The following is an 18,430-nucleotide window of genomic DNA, read 5'->3' as shown; positions in this document are numbered from 1 at the left end:
TGTTGCACAAGTTGCACCGTAACGCCTACATCTGCACGTCGGTCCGATTCACATTCAGCCTGATAACGGACCGATCGTGAACTAAGCTCATCCAGATATATACGTGAGTTGGGATACGTATTAGACGCTGTGTCGTGTCAGCTTATTCTATGTCAATGATACCAAGAAGTATTGCATAATATTTATAGTATGCAATTATTTCAACTTTTACAGTAAATCTTGCGGACATGCTGTTTGTTTACAAACACTGGAGTAGAATGTGTACCTAAGGTGGTCAATACTCTCGACGATTACAAAGTGCATACGTCTTGACATGCTAACTTTTTCAAACTTCGTACAAGCAGATTAACTTGCACGCCATATCAGCTGCTTCGTGTCTGCTTGGCCGTATCAGCGAGCTACCGATAAGACCGCACCGCACGTGACTATCCGAGGCTGCATCGAGATCTCTGTAACCCAATGGAACGAGCTGCGACGAGTGCGCTATCTTTGAAGAAAAACCATGTATTTCTACTCAGGCGTATCTGGCTTCAGCCTGTTACAGAGCACGTCGCAACATACAAAAAGTTGAGCCCACAACGGATTTTTCAACTTTGTATAATGCATGCCTGAAAGCCCGTTGCACATAGCAATGCGCATGTAGACATTCTTTTTAATTAATTAACCACATATGACGCACACATCCTGAACTGCTGTAAAATTCTCAGTAATTTTATTATGAACAACCACTAACATTGATACCGAATAATACGGTTATCGTTATCCTCATTCTGCATCGGCACGTAATTATATTTATAAAATTCCCGTTAATATCATTGTGGACAACCACTAAGATTGATACCGAGAGATACGGTTACCGTTATCCTCATTTTGAAACGGAACTATATTTTTACATTTTCCTTATCGTCCGGCTAGAAGGTAAATTCCACCGGGATTTACAAAATCACATGGGAAATACCCCATGTAGTTATTGTAATATCCCGAGATAAGGTATTTGGAATAGTTTGGTTGCTATGGTCACAGAATAAGAGAAGTGACTGTGGTTTTCACCAAGATGACAGAGGTTTCATAATGTTTGTGCAACATCACATAACATTGTGTCTCAAGCATCGCTTCACATTACAGCATACAGAGAACATATCAAACGTTCATACTTGCTGCCTCAAGCAAAGGGCATTTCTAACGTCACTATCATTGCTGAGTGCCGGCATGATGACAAATCGTAACAAAGACACTGTTCACGTCATGTTCAGTTATGACCTGCGGCAAGCTTGTGTACGTGTACGACACATGAACACGCACACGCATACAAGGAAAACATGTTATGATTTCAGTAAATGTCAGGAACGTTTTAAGATAAAGTAATGTGTGTAACAGAGGTCTGAGAGCAGGTGAGCCTGGCTCAGGTATGGTAGATTGTTGATGTTGACACTAGCCTTAGGATCGACGTTACGTTACTAGAAGTCAAAGTTTTGCGCCAAGGTGTTCGTTAGCTCTGCAGCGTTCATCTTCTTATCTTTCTGCAACACCTGAGAGTCTTATTTTGCATAGATTCATGCCTAGACCTTATCCAGAAGCGTGCCAGGAGGCTGGCGACTATCGTTTGTGGTGAAAAAATTCAACTGCATTCTGAGCCAAATGCATCTCAATGCATCAGGTTGACATTGCAATGTCGAAATTCCTATTCTCACCTGATGCTGCATCTAGGAATTATGCACCGTACGTTATTGTTAGAGGCACGATTATATGGTAATGCGCGATAAAACGAAATAACACCGAAAACCGCTTGAAAACACGAAATAAAACGAAATTGTGCTAAATCCACTATATGTCACGAAATTCGTCTATCCTGATTATTTACGTATTTTTTTCCATTCTGTAAGGACAATTCACTATCTTCAGCACAATCAAATATTTCTGACAGTAACTAGCAGCCATATATATTATATGCGACGGTGATTCATTATAGATTTTAAAATGAAGTCTTGAAATTAACGTAATATTTTCTTTAAACGGTAATCTTGTGTACCATAATAATTTAAGATGTTGATAACCATGATACAATGGCCACCGTTCACTTTCTGTAAATACAAAAATAACAAACGTCCTAAATATGTTTTTCTAAGATTACGTTTTTAATCATTAAAATATTACACACAAAAGCGCATTGCTTTTACTGTTTATTTAAAATAAAGTACATAGGGTACGAAATTAAAATTAACCCTGCTTAACGTAACGATTGTAAATAATAAATAGTACATGTTTATGTCGGTATTAATTTTCACGTACGTATGTTGGTATTCGGTATGCGTTTGTATTCACATCTATTCTTCATTGTTTTGATCTTTCTAGCACGGCAAGTTTTTGCGTATTAAGAGGTTAAATTCTTCGTATGTGATTAAAAATTTTTGATAATGCCTAAAACGAAGGTTTCTGCCAGTGACCGATCGAAAGAATTTTCCTGCGAAGTATTTTATTTCAGTGATAAAATTTTAATGCAGGCTAGACTACGAGAGACGCGATACGCTTGTGAAATATGTCGCGAGTGAGAAACATAAGCGTTTGAGGCAAAACTCATCTGTTAAACGACATCCTTGTCTAAGAGTCTTTAATGCCATTAATTTGCTGTTCAACCCAAGAAATGTGAGTAGGGTTATCATAGAAGATGCAAACCTACAGAAGTCTCTGCATAACTGGCCTTCTGTTTCCCATCTTCCCATTGATACATTAATACATGGCTATGTTGCTTTCAAAAAAAAATAATTGAGGATGAACTTTCATTGCCAGAAACAAGCCAAATTGATGTTGCAAAGGTACTTTGCTCCCTTAAAGGGGACTACAGTGAATTTGCTCAAGCCAGTTTAAGGGCAATCTGGTTCCCAACATCAAATGTTGATGCAGAACGTTCATTTTCCATGTACTCACTGGTAGTTAGTGACAGAAGACAATGTCTCACTCCAGAAAATGCGGAAAAGTTAACTATGATAGCATTTCAATAAAATCGTCTTAATAGTAACTTTGGAAGTGCTTAATTGTGTAATTTTGTAGTGTATGTGATTGTAATTAAATCGTGAAATTTTTAGTAGTTATTTAAAAGTTTGAATTTATGAATTTGCAAATGAACTTAATTGTAATTAGATCATGAGGTTTTAGTGTTTATTAATATTTGTTTTAATAAATTTACATGTCGTACAGAAAGGCAAGAAAATTTTGCAGTGGGTATTTTGAGCAAAAAAAAATAAACCCATATAACACCAAAATCATTATTTCTTTACACCGAAATTTGTCTTAAAATAACACCACAAAATCTAGACTCTAGTTATTGTGTTCCAGACTGTATAACTATCAAGAAAAATTTCTTCGCTTTTCACTATTATAAGAATGTTATAATTTTACATCATTACTTTATGCCTATGAGAAATATAAGTAATATAACAATATTTGATGTAAATGTACTTTTATAATATTAAATCAAGGTAGCCAAGCTTTTGCATAGCTGGCTTTCAGTTACATTTTTAAGGTTTTTGTGTAAAGTAATTTAGGAAACATTCTTGACAACGTACATAAAATAACGTGTTTAAAATATAAAAAAGTTCAACCACTAATTTGTTTATTGGTTGCCTGGTCTGCCTATTGGTCAGGAACCAAAAGTTTTGTACTGGGAGTCCCATTCTCTGGAACGCCCCCTGGATGAAAACCTTGTCCATGCTGCTGTGGACGCGGCAGAAAACAAATTTATTCGGGATCTCGTCCCGCTGTAATTGCACGGAGTGCTGCACTCCGGCCACTTCTAGGGCTTTCACTGCCCTGTGGTACTCTGCCACTGTGGCGGTGTGTACCATGAGTTGGTCGTGCTCCCTACTTATGCACAACCACTTTTCAAGCAGGGCTGCATCTAATGCAGCTTTTATGACCGGGTAACTATGTGCCTGGTTGACGTTTAACCTGCATCTTTTTGGGTGCCTGAGGGGCTGGTTCTGCTGTGGCAGGGCTCGAACCTGCACTCGTGCTGGCGGCCGGCTGGATCGCCGGGTCTTGTGTTCGGTGCACCGGCGTTTTCCGCGCGCGCGCGCGCGCGCCCTGCCTGGCGTATGCTGGGTTCTAGAAGGGAGGGGGGGGGGGGGGCGGATCCTGCTCGTTTCCCCCGTTTTTGATTTTTTGCTAGCGACAATGGTGAAGCCATCGTCGCTAGACGAGCCATCTGCACTTTGCATCTCCGCCTCGTCGTCGGAGGGCAGAGGCACATCTACACACTCTCTCTCTAATTCGCTTTCGTGCATCCTGCAGCCACGTGACACACCCACTGACCAACAAAACCCGGACGAGTCCGGGTTTGCGGCTAGGCTATAGGGGCAGCTGCTCCCCGGGCGTTTCACGCGCTCACTCTATCAATACCACCTCTGGCCAGTGCACTAGTGCACTGGCATTTACCAAGCGCGGAGCTCCTCTTCGCACGTCCGTCCTCGGCCAAGGCTCAAGGCAAAACTCTTCATGCTGTTCCTTGGCCAAGGGCCGGCCTTATATACCCCTCCTGACGGCCGAAAGGTGACGTCGGAGGGAGAGGGATTCCGGGAATCGCCGACGCTTCCAGGGGCCTGTTTCATAAAACTACGAGTTTACAAGTTACACGTGAATTCACTTGTAACTTTTAAAATTCGATTAGTTGCCGTTTCATAAAACTACAAGTCAACATTCCCTGTTACAAGTAAAAACTTAACAAGTTACAAGTACGTTTTACAAGTCGAATGGTGATTCTGTTTCACAAAGCAACTTGTTATTTTCATGGACTTGTAAATATGTAATATTTCTTACAAGTAACCAAACCTAGTTGAAACCGTTTACAAGTTTATTTCGTGAGACAGTTTAGTACCGTAATGTGATTAATATGTTCGTGTTGTATTTGTATTAGCGCAGTTTCAAAAAGCAAAAGATGGATATTGTGTTTACCGATTCTGACGAAGATGAAAACTGGAATTTTCAGGTTAGAAGGCCAAGAAAGTTCCGAGAAAGAATTAATGTGTTTTTTGAAACGTTTTATGAATAGAACGAGCGTTTTCGCATAAGCTCTGAAAAACTTGAAGATTTGTTGCTAGAAATTGGAGCTTTTCTATCCCATGCAACAAACAGAAACAAAGCCCTCTCTCCAAAACAGCAACTGTGTATTGGATTGCATTGGTTGGGAAACGGTGGGCAGTACCATGCCTTCGGCGACATGCATGGTGTCTCAAAAGCAACAGTGTGCAGATGTGTGAAGAGAGTTGTTACAGCTGTAAACAATTTTAAATTTCCCGAAGTTGTAAATTGACCTAATGATGTGGCCTCTGTAGTTCAACGTTTTCATGCATTTGCTGGAATGCCACAAGTATGTGGTTGCATTGATGGGACATTGATAAATATTGATTCCCCTCAGGCACATGAGGCACATTTTGTAGATCGACATGGTAACCATTCCATAAATTGTATGGTGGTGTGTGGACCGGATTACCAATTTTTTTATGCTAGTGCAAATTGGCCTGGAAGTGTGCATGATGCTAGAGTGCTACGCAACAGTACTCTTTGTGAACGCTTTGATGGTGGTTGGAGGCCATTTCCCGACTCTGTTTTACTTGGAGACTCTGGCTATCCATTGAAGGAATGGTTAATGCCTCCTGCAATGCACGACTTAGCAAATCCTGCAGTCATTCGATATAATAGAGCTCATAAAAGTACTAGGCGTATTGTAGAAAATGCCTTAGGTATATTGAAAGAGAAATTCCCTTGCTTGAACTACCTTAGAGTGAACCCTACATATGCAGCAAACATTTTTAAATGCTGTGTTACACTTTGCAACATATCAAGAAACTATGACCAAGAGATTCACCATTTACTTGTAGCAGAGGACATAGCAATTCCAGAAGAAGAGGACGTAATCCCAGTTGCAGCAGCACATCGGCGACAACAGCAAATTATAAATCATTTTGCATAAAGCAGAAAAAAATAAACCTTTTCCTTCAAGCATTGTTTATAGAGCAAATAATTTAATGTTTTAGTTCCTGTTGATTTTTATACTCCTAACTGAATGGAATTGTACATGTTTAGAAAAAGCCATATTGAATCATGTAATATTTGTAAATAAAGTAAAAAACAAACTTTTATAATTCCAATTTATTTATTGCAAGAAATAAAAAAATATATACAGTAGTACCTAATTTAAAAGTTCATTCTAGTAACAATTCATCCATCGTATTTTCATCAGCTGTATACGATTCAACTGGTTGAATATCTTCTGTGAATTTTCATCTTGGTAAACTAAGTTGGTGCTCCCTATACAAAATGTCCAACTTTGTTTTGTAAATCTGGACTTCCATGTACTCCAGCTGCAGCTTCCTCTTTGCTCTAAAAAATACATCTTCCTCTGTGCTTTTTACAGATGAACGTTTCCTTTTGGAGCCTGGAACATTAATAAATTTGAGTAATTACTGCAAAAAACAAACAGTTCAAAAAAATTTTTCAGAGGTACCTATTGAACACTTAAAATTTTGTACTTTATTAAAAGAGCACACAAGTTACTTATTTGTCCCAATGGCATGTAAATTATACTCGATACATGACTTGTAAGTAATTTAATTAAAACCCTTCAATGAAATATTACTATAGAGAAAGGAAATTTATATAGGTATATATATTTATATACACATACACACACACTCTTTCAGGGAAACATAAAGTAAATATTGAAAAGCATGACACTATTGAAAATTACTATCCATTTCGTCTCCAATATTTGCTAAGATTTTGTTGTATTTACAAGTATACTTACGGTATATATCTACTAACAATTATTAAAATGAATGCTGAAACTCATAACAGACTTTTAGAATAAACAAACACTAAACAAATTTTATTTTTAGATATAGATCACAAAACCGTAAATATAAATTGAGTTTAACATACAAAAATGGTAAGCTAATGTTTTTTAAACGATTTGAGTTTTTTTAAATGCCTAAATATGGCTGGGATTGTGTACTTTTTTTCGTGAATATTTATGTTTTCGTATAAATGATAGTACATTTTTCCACAATTAATATTAACTTGTTTATTGTAAATGCTGTGGGCGAAACTCGTGTAATAGGTTATTCCACAGAAACACCCATGCTTGCTGACATGAAGGCCTGGCTAGCAGTTTTGTTGGAAGCTTCTTGCGGAGCATGTAAGAAACCTTCCATCATGGAATACAGGATTTATTAAGTAGGGTAGGTAGGCCTACATTAAAACCTTAGAACAATTGGTTCAGAGCTTCATTAAAAATTGACTGAATAGTTGGTTAGGTTCTGTTCGCTACATTAAAAACAAATTAAGTAGTAAAATAGGTGGGTAATATTAAAAGTCAGCTATATTTTTAATGTGTATTCCTAATCAATCGTTCAGTGAACCTTTCAATATTTTTAAAGTAGCTACAGTAATGCAACCGATTGTTCTCACGATTAAATGCTTGTTTTCAATGTACTTAACCTAACCACCTGTTAAATTGACCTTGCAATTGCACCCAATGTGTACCTTTGTTTGCTACATCAGCAGATGTTTTAACCACGACGACCTCTGCAGCCATCTCATGTTCGTCCATATCAACTGCTTCTTCTAGCATTCTTGTTTCATTATTGGAGCTTGGTTTAGAAACCTGGGAAGTGACAGTGCTGGCCCTTGCCCAAGTTTCTGCAACGTCCAAGCTACAGACAAGAGGGAAGTCTCTTCCAACAATATCCAAAACTAAATTGTCGAGGTCTGTCAGCTTCGCTCCGCTTCCCCCCGCAGCACCTGTCTTCTTTGCATTATCTAGTTTACTCTGCCGAAAAAAAGAATAACACAAGTTTAATATAGGTTAGGTAACTGCCAACTGATAATCTAATTGTACTAAAATTCAATACACAAATTTGTTATGACTTCATTATTATAACTGTTAGGTAAAATATAGAAAATAATTTAATAGAATATTCTTACCATGGTACTTTTCTTGACATTTTGCCAAACAACATCCCGAACATAACCCCAGTCATTGCTTTCTGGGATAATTCCCAACGAAGCTGCAAAGTCCCGAATTTCCTTCCATGCTATCATTTTGTTCTCTTTCGTCAGCGTATCTGAGAATGCCCCGAACAAAACATTTTTTTGTTCTTTTATTTTATTCAGAATCATTATTTTGTTTCCAGTTTGCTTTCTGACGCTCATTTTCGCTTTGGCAATATATTACAACTATGTGTCGACTTGTAAAACTATCGATACACCAATTGGGATTCACAAGTCGAAACATTTTGTTCGTGAAACACTTGTCAACTAGACTTGCAGAATATAGACTTGTAACTTGTAGCTTGTAAACTTGTAATTTTATGAAACAGGCCCCACGAATTCCAGCCGGCGGACGTGCCGTGCTGGCCTGGTGGGTGAGGGGGTAGGCGGGCTGGAGGGGGGGAGGATGCGCGCGCACTCGGCTGGTTGGCATGGCAACCGGGGACGCGGCGGTGGCCAGGCGGTGCTGCTTAAGGTGGCCATACACGTACCGGCAAGCCTGAACAGTCGCCCGGAGACCGGCGGCCTGTTGGACGGATCACACCACACACCTTCAGTTGAATCCAGGCCGGCAATGACGTGTGTATATGTGATAGTTTAAAGTGAAATATCGAAAGTAATTGCATTGTATTTTTAAGTACAATGTCCTCCAGTGATGATGATGCGAACGCCATTTTAGGTTTATTGGTTGTGTTAGAGTTTAATAACAAATTAAAGCGAAAAAAATGCGCGTTGTGGTGTAAAAAGTGGTTGATGAAGAGGAAAACTTACTCGCACGTAAATTTGCTGAATGAGTTAAAGTTAACCCCAAAAGATTGGCACAACTATCTGAGAATGGATGAAAGAACGTATTTAAACCTTTTATCATTGGTTGCTCCATTGATCGAGAAAAGAAATACTGTGATGAGAACTGCGATATCCCCTCATGAACGCCTAACAGCAACACTGAGATTCTACAATCATATCACCGCAAGCACTTGGCAGAATTATACCTGAAACCTGTGAAGCAATTTACAAAGTTCTAGATCAGGATCACTTAAAGGTAAAAGGAATCATACGTAATGCAAAAAACATTTTAATACGTGTTTGACATTTCACAGTTAACAATGTTAATGAATGAGACACTACTACAAAACAAAAACCTGTAACACATAATAAACCGTATTAAACGTACAAAATACAATCTGCAATACAAATGTAAACATCCCATCTGGCAAAAATATATATACAAATTTAAGACACATCGCTGTATTCTGCAACGTAAGTAGCAAGTGTGGTATTTATGTCCACCTGCTGGGCTTGTGACAGTGGTTGCGTAAGGTCCATGTTCACCCTTGAGGAGGGGAGAGGCGTTTGGCGCGGGGTGGGTGAGCTGCAATGCGAACTACTAGAGGTAGATGGATAATAATGATTGCCGGGAAAAGTACTTATAGGAGGAAAATTGGCTGATGGGATGGACTGGTATTTTTGGCATTGATGTGGCATTTCGCGAACAAACGTAAATGTACCATCTAAACTGGCCACCATCGGCCTCGAAAAGGACATCATTAATGTATTTCTCTGCCCACCGACGTTGATCTGTTGGTAATTCCCTGATTTTCAGTGCGATCATTTTACCGAATGCATCAAAACGATCATCTTGTTTTTTTGGGTGCCTTGAAATGTTCTTTAACACTAGTTAAAACCTCATTCGCGAGAGTCACATTATCGCTTGGTTTTGGTCTCGCTGGTGCCTTCCGACGATTGGAGTATTCAGTAGATGTTTGGGGTGAAGCTGGAGAATCAGGGTCGTGTATGTCGTTTTGAGAGTGTGCATCTGTCTGAAAAACAAAGAGAAACATCAGCGTAAATCATAGTATCGTAACACGATATATACATGTATAAGGTTTTAAATTGACTGTGCTTGTAATACCTTTGTTAAATTGAAACTATATTAGCAAATATATATCGTGCTTTTCTAAAGAATAACAACAGATGTTGAAATGAAAGGTATTTTCAAGTGCTGTTTTAGTGTCGAAACATTGTGTATGAAAGTGATTTTAATATTTAATTTAATTTTTTATATTAAAACCTTTTTAGTCCTTTATTTTGGGGGGCGGTTCAACCCGGAAACCTGCGCCCTTGGTACGTTGGTTAACTTGACACATCTGATTATGGAGAAATCAGCTTATTAACAACAGAGGAAAATAAAACTTTTCATATATACTGAATTGAACATTTAATTGAAATACGTATGAAAACACGTACTTTGACCAAATTTAGTAGTAAGTAAACGTAATTTTCATATGATAAAAATTTATTTGTTGTTTTCCAGTTTCCACAAACCCAAGAAGAATGGAGAAACATAGCCAAAGGTTTCGAGCAGCATTGGAATTTCCCACACTGCCTGGGAGCACTCGACGGGAAGCATGTGACCATCATACCTCCCCCAGGAAGTGGATCCGAGTTCTTCAGTTATAAAGGACTTCATAGCATGGTGTTAATGGCAATTGTGGATTGTAATTATAGGTTTATAATGTGTGATTTTGGAACAACTGGTAGGGTGTCAGATGGTGGTGTTATACTAAACACTTCATTTTTCTACAAAATGCAACGTAGTGAGCTGAATATACCCCCTGAGGAAATTGTTACGGACACCACCACAACTTTACCCTATGTTTTTGTTGCGGATGACGCGTTTAAGTTGTGCGTTAATATGATGAAGCCATTTAGATTGTCAAGCCTGACTAATGAAAATACAAAACTATACAACTATCGTGTTTCACGAGCACGACGCATAGTGGAGAATGCGTTTGGAATTTTGAGCGCTAGGTTCCGAATATTTCATACGTACATTAATATGGTGCCTATGAAAACAGAATCAGTTGTAATGGCATGCTGTGTATTACACAATTTTTTGGTTAATACTGCACCGACAACGTATGCTCCCTCAGAATGCTTTGATGTCGATGACATGGAAGGAGGTACCACAAATGCTGGTTATATTTGTGAACATGAGAACATGTACGGTTTGCAGCGATGAAGTTCTGGAAACACCATTACAGCTGCACGAAGGGTTCGGGAACGATTTATGCATTATTTTGTTAATGAAGGTAGTGTACCATGGCAAAGAAACTTCATTCAGTGAACTCTATGCATATTTGTACACCTGGCAAGTACGTCGCCAAAGCTATATGCTACGTGCAACCAGGTAGTAGCTATCACATACATATTTGGTTATGAACAGGTATAATTGTGCTGTATCGTACGAAATAATATCATTTCTACACTAAATAAAATATGTTTTATAAAATTAACACGTATTAATGTATGCTTACCTCATTGCTGTAACTTGTTTCCTGGTCACTTATGTTGCTTCTTGAATTCCGCGGGGGTTCCTGGTCATCCAAAAAATTTAGAAGATTGTAATACCATAGTTTTAGAACATATATTTCTCCTGGAGAAGAACCGGACCTTCTAGATTCCTTCACCTTTTTTAGTTCTTTCCTGTAGCTGCTTCTCAAGTTATTAATTTTTTTCAAAACAGTACCTTTTGTGCAATTTGCATCCACTTGTTTCCACACTGCCACTAGCTGTCCGTAAGCCCCTTCCCTCTTCGCCCTGTCGTGATAGTCCGATGAATTTATTTTCCATAGACATTTTTCACTTTCGTAAACACTGATAAATTCCTCGATACACTGGTTTTCTTTTTCACGTGACATATTGTAACTATGCGTCAAAAGGTTGAACTACTACTACCGGCCGGAGGCCTCGCCCCACACACATACCGGCTTGCCTGCGCCAACTTCCGGCCAGCCGGATGGACGAACGTATTTTCCTTCGATCACCGGGGCCTGTACAGTCTGAACTGACAGGCCAACCTGAACCCACACACTATCCGTCCGCCGGTCTCTGGCTGACTGTTCAGGCAGAACTGACAGGCTTGCCGGTACGTGTATGGCCACCTTTAGAAACAGATAGATATATGTGAGAGAACTAGTGAAAGCTTTTAAAGAGGGGAATCACTGAATAACAATAGATGTAAGAATAATATGAATAGCCAATAGCAAGGCAGCTTTTCGGGGTAATACCCAGTGAAATAATTTTCCCAAAGGTTTTGTACTGTGCTGAGTTCCGTCAGTTGTTCCAAGTGCTGTGCCGTAAGGATGTGTGGGGGCTGTGACTCACAAATACATCTGGGTGCCGGGGCCTTTTCAAAGTTAAGGATCAACGTTCATTTTTATCAGTTTTTGGATGTTTTATTTAGAATTTATAGGCCCCAGGCCCCAGACATGCGACATAGGCCTGGGTGGTCCACTGATCCACTGGGATTTATTTCCTGTGTATCTTCGTACCTATACGACGGAGTCGCTAGGGACATTTCGTAAAGGCACAGACCTGTAATGATCAGCGAAGTGAATGAGTGTTCCGTCGGACATAGTGTATAAAGAACATGTAATAAGTTTGATGTCAAAATTTATTTCAGACGTTTTTATTTGATAATCATCGTTAACAGTTTCAAGTCATTTAACAATCGTAAACAGAATTTTACACCAAACTACCTGCAACTCTGGAGAGGATGGTTTTCAAGTGTTTTATGTTTGTGCAAGAAACTGTCGTCTTAACCGGGCACGATTGTGAATTGTTCAAATTTAAATAAAAATAGTATAGACCTATAAAAATAGTCTAGTATTCTGGGATTCAAACCAGTTATAAGCAATAGACTATAATGTGTTAAAATTGCTTCAATATTCACTTTCAATTAAATAGAAAATAAATTACACATTTGTAGAAGAATTTAAATGTCATTACTTATTGGGAAAAATATTTTATTTATTTACCATTTGTAACAAGCATATCAACAACATTAAAACGGTTACAAGGGTATACACAACCTACATAAAAAACACATACATAATAAAGCAAGACATAAAAAGACAATAACACAAATACATAAAAAGAATTAAAAAAGGACAAACAACATAATAGAGGAAACACCTTGTAAAGGGGAGAACTTATACAGGATACAACTTATAAAATAATATGAAATTTATGATTATATAAGAATTAATACACTATAATAAGGAAATATTATGTGCAAAAAAATTTATAGTATTAGTCATAGAAATGATTGAGAAAAGAAATAGACACAAAAATTATGGTGTTTACTATCTTATTGGTTTTAAAATGATAATTTTTTTTTATTTACTTAAAAATGGTGACATACCCACCGACAGTCGTTAGACTTGAATGGTGGGCATGACAAATATGCATGGACAAACATTAAGGACTCCCAACCCCCGGCGGTACCATAGCATGTAAGACAACCGCACATGGCACGAAGGCAAGAGTAACACTTATTGCTGGTGATAACAAATATAACAGACCCGACCAATACAATAAACACCAATAACTACAGACAACACTAAATTATATATATATATATATATAAAGAATCTGTTATAATTATTCACTAAGTTTATAACAAAATAAATTATTAGATTTCATGACTTAATTTTACAAATGCCAAATAATTCACCAACAAGTATTACAAACCTAATTTATTGTAATTAGAAATCAGTCTATAAATAATGTAATTATTACTATTATTTTTAACTGTACAAAAAGTGGATTTGAAGAGACTGTTTAATAGAGGTACTCTCAAGCCAGAGTTATCAAGGATAAAATTACATTGAATTTTAGTTATAGTGCATCCAAATAGTCTCTACGAACAGAGAGAGGTGTAAGTATAGAATCATGGAATCCATTTAAATTAATTAATTAAATTACCAACATAAAGTTATGTTGTTCTAAATAATAGAGCAATATACTAATTTAGATATAATTAAAGATATATAGTGTGAGAGAATATAATCTGGATTAGTTTCATAACAAGTGATGAATTTAATTAGGGCCAAAGTTCTTCTGGTAGTAGACATGCTTATGAAAAAATTATTTGGAATCTAGGAAGATTTACAGATATTTTATTAAGGCAGTTCTGGCGATTTGAGAGTTCAACAAATTATAGTCGTACTTAAGAGTCAGAAACACTACCCAGGTAAACTCCGAAGCGTGGCTGTATGGCTGGCTGGGTGGTGGGACTGGAATGTGACAGGGGGGTAGGGGGTGGTGGCGACCTAGTTTGCAGACTTGCTTCTTCTGTTTCTTTCTCTCCACTTCTTCCTTGACCAGCCATCCTCAAACCGGTTGTCTGCCCCTACAAACTTGGGCGGCCATTATGATTGACAGTTGTGGTCCTGCCGGGAGCTCGGGGCAGGGGCTGGTCACAGCGTGAGACATTGATGAAGGGATTTATATACCGAGAGAGATGTCGCAGCGGTAACACATTTGACATGCATTTAGGGAGACTCGGGTTCGATTCTCAGTCTAGCCATCCTGCTTTAGGTTTTCCATTGTTTACGGAAATTACTCTAGACAAATGTTGGGTTGATTCCTTAGCACAAGCCGTGGCCAATTATTTCTCCAAACGCTGTTCTTGTTTAGAGTTGTGCGTAACCATCTATAATCACCTCACCGTCAACGAGATGACGTAAAGCCTACTCATAAAAATTGCTCTTATTTTACGATTTGCTAAACGTTAAATCTAAACTGACAGAACTTAAAATTTTCATAAATTGCCAGTGCTTATTTATTTTATGATGGAATGTTGTGCATTTTTATTTAAAAATGCCATAATATATGACTCTAAAAATTGGTGATGTACACAATTTTTTTTTCTATAAGCAATGCTATTTTCTTATAATATTGATTTTTTTAAAATAATTTTCATTGTAACTTACATGGTGCTATGTAAATCAGCATTCTTTGAGTTTAGTGTGGTATGTGTTACTTTTAATAAACGTCTGAATAACTTCATTGTTGAGGTGTGTGTTTTTCAATAATAAAGCAATGTGTGCAAAAGAAAATCTTTATAGATTGTAACACTATATTGATTTTTAGAGTAGCAATGCTTTATTATAGTTAGTGTTCGTTGAGATTTTGAAAACCAGCTTTTAACCCAGTTCACGCCATGAGCTTATGCACCTTATCTAATCGAAAGGATCTCTGGGAGAATTCTAAAAACTTCTAGCCCTCATTAGCTTACTTGAACACATTTTTTAAAATTTATTTATTTCCAGCTTTACGCCAATAAACTTTACTTCATTGACTGCCTTTTTTTACGTTCACCTTCGTCATTTAATTGTATCATTAATTATTTTATAAAGAATTATTTGGATAGAGAGTACGGACTAAGAAAACCATATTAAAAAAAAGGGTAGGAATGTGCTATCTAAGTAGCCTTTACATAAAAACATGTTAACACATTCGCAAAGTTTTATTTTCTGCATTGATATAAAGTACTTTAAATAATGTAATTACCTTTTTAAATTAATTTACCCTAACAATAAAAAACCAAGTCAGCCTATCCCTTTCATATAAATTCCCAAAATATTTGCCAAAAATTACGTACCCTATTTTGACAGTAAACAAATCTTGAAGTTATAATATAGTTAATTCATAGATCAAATATTTAAATGGTACACAGTAAAACCAATACATATCATTGTAAAGTTGGCAAATTCTTAAATCCTTTGTAATAATTAGATACTAGGAGTAAGAAATGTGTATGGCACAACCAAAATAAACAGGAAAAAATCTTATAAATGTAGGAGTCATAAAAAGCTATGTCACAAACAAAACACAAATAAAATATGTCCAATATGAGTACTGTTAGTTTTCAGCATAATGAACGTTCTTGTAGGCGAAAATAGTGAATTTTCTGTTATATGAAACAGGTAACTTTGAGTACCATAACCACATAATTAATATCTTAATAGACAAATAAATTTGTCGCTTTGCTTCCAGCACTTGGCAAAAGTTTAAATTAAAAGTATTAAGCTATGTAAATTTTACAAGCATATAACACACAGAGAAAAAAAAAAATGATATTCTACATCAGTTAACTGCAACAATACTACAACTACTAATAATAATTATTCATTCCTGGTGCATATTAACAACAACTAACTTAAATGTGTTTGTGTGGCTATACACACACAAGTTGTCGTTCATATAATGCATTAAAAAGATATGCAGAATAGAGTAGTGTTTGATGAGCACATTTTATTTATTATTTTTAATTAAAGTAAGCTAATTTCATATTTAAAATGCAATGAAACAAAATCACGTGGCTTCTACAAATACATTTGATTTCCATTATTTTTTTCTTGCAGTTTTGGCCAAACGATTTCTCTGGCTTCCTTGATACTCTTGGGATTCCTAATTGACATTCAGCGTGGAAAGCAGGGATCAACAATCTCGGGGAGAAGGCATTCCATGTAAAATGTACAAAGTTTTTCTTTCATTTCGTTCTCCCAGAAATTGTATCACGTTCTATGCGAATGGTGTGCAGCCCGAGAGGAGTCCAAATAGAAAAAATACAATAATCTTTTTTTGTGATCTGAAGTTGTCCTTGAACTTGATAGTAATAGTTATGTTTTTGTTTCATAATGTAATTTCCTTCCAAAAATTTCACAGCTTGAAATTTTCCTGCCATTATGGCATCGGTAGGGTGCGCAGACATTATACCATATGGACTTCACTTCTACTATTCCTGAACTGTCGTCCAGTAATCTGTCGGGTGTGGCTCCTAGGAACGGAATATCAGCATGTACAAAAAGTCTACTCTGACTTATTTTCAGCCCAGTTTCATTTTCCACCTCCCTGAGTGCAAGTTCTATGTTAACCTTCTCATGCTCTATAGGAGGTGTATTGGCCGAATGGCCATACAACATTTGTTTCATTAGATGCTCACAACTTGTGTGAGGCCATCTCTTGCATATCACTCCGAAATTAGAAGCTGTCAGCCGCTTCCTCCTTTCTTCTAGCCACAAAGAGCTCCCTTGTTGTAATAATGTCCCCCTTTCCAAAGAATGACATTCTTTTTGTGTCAGACGTAGGTCTTTACAGAATGTTTGGCATTCATTTTTGAAAACATTTTCGTCCAAGTCTGGTTTTGCAGCTTTTGTGCCATAATCGTCACGAAACTGTGAGGTTTTGTTTAGTAGAGATTTCACACATTTTTCCTCTCCCTTTCAACTTTTTTCTTGCGTCTCTCTTCAGATAGTTTTTCATATTTTCCAGGTCTTTTGCCGTTCATAGTCTTGTGCAGTTTTTACCGTATACGGCTGGTGTTGTGTTGCACGACGCCAGAACATCTTGCTTGATAACTTCTGCGGCAAGCAAAATTTATGCGTTTACCTCCCAGTAGCTTTGCTACAGCACTGTTGAAATGCTCTGCAGGGTTACTGTCAATCAAAATACGAGAGTGTAGTCTTAGAAGTCTATTGTAATGTTGAATTTGTTGGTATAGGCCATGCTGTTTCAAATCTTCTGTTTGATCATGCCTATTTTTCCGCTTTTCTGTTCCATCACAGAAATAGCCCCTTTCTTTGCAATTTTCATGATGTCCAAACACATGGTCCACCACTTGTCGTATTGAATGAGGGTAACAAGTTTTCCCAGTAATTACAACGCTGCTGTGAATTTTGTTGGAATAATTTCTGAGAAGATTATTGCGACACTCTATTTTTTCTACGGTGTAGTTGGTATAAGGCCTACTCTCCAAGATTTTCTTGTAGACACTACAGTCTCCATCTGCAATTACTTTAAAATATATGCATCCGTACATGTACATACTAGAAAGGAACCCCTCAGCGATAATTGCTGCCTCCATGCTACTAGAACTCTGGTCAGAATTCCAGTGTTTGAAACCGGTATGTTCCTTTGGTGTTTCACTGCACACCTCTGCACGGTGACAGAATGAGCAATATTTATTTTTGACACCTATAAATATTACTTTTTTGGTGTAAAACCCCAAGATAGCTGCCTGAAAAATGAAACGAAGAAAAATAATGAGGTTTATTTTTAGCAGAATGCCCTGTACTTGATAATAATAATAATTAGGATATATGAAACATAATGTTATCTCGAATGGTAATCAAAGTATCTTCAAAAATGAAACCATAAGTATACTTGTAGTCTGTTAAGTACATAAGAAAATCATAAAACGCATGATATAACTCTTATGTGAATATTTATAGATATATGTGAAAGAATTGCCGGAAACTTTAATATGAATATATTTTTTAAATAAAAAAATATCAAATGCATAAGAATACTGAAACAAAACATATTAATTGCATATTATATTTCATAGTACGAGACCATAAATATTTTAACATGTAGTCTGAGGCAAGAGCATATGAGTGCTGAGCATTCAGTTGGTAATTGTAGTGCTCAATTAAATATTTTATTAGAGCAACAATGTATGTATTCGTTTCATCATATACAAACGCTTATTTAGTACGCTTAATGAAACCTTTCTCTCAGTGTGCATTTCACACCG

The sequence above is a fragment of the Bacillus rossius genome, chromosome 5 (assembly GCF_032445375.1).
Source record: "Bacillus rossius redtenbacheri isolate Brsri chromosome 5, Brsri_v3, whole genome shotgun sequence".
NCBI lineage: Eukaryota > Metazoa > Arthropoda > Insecta > Phasmatodea > Bacillidae > Bacillus > Bacillus rossius.
Note: the sequence above shows the minus strand (reverse complement) of the source record.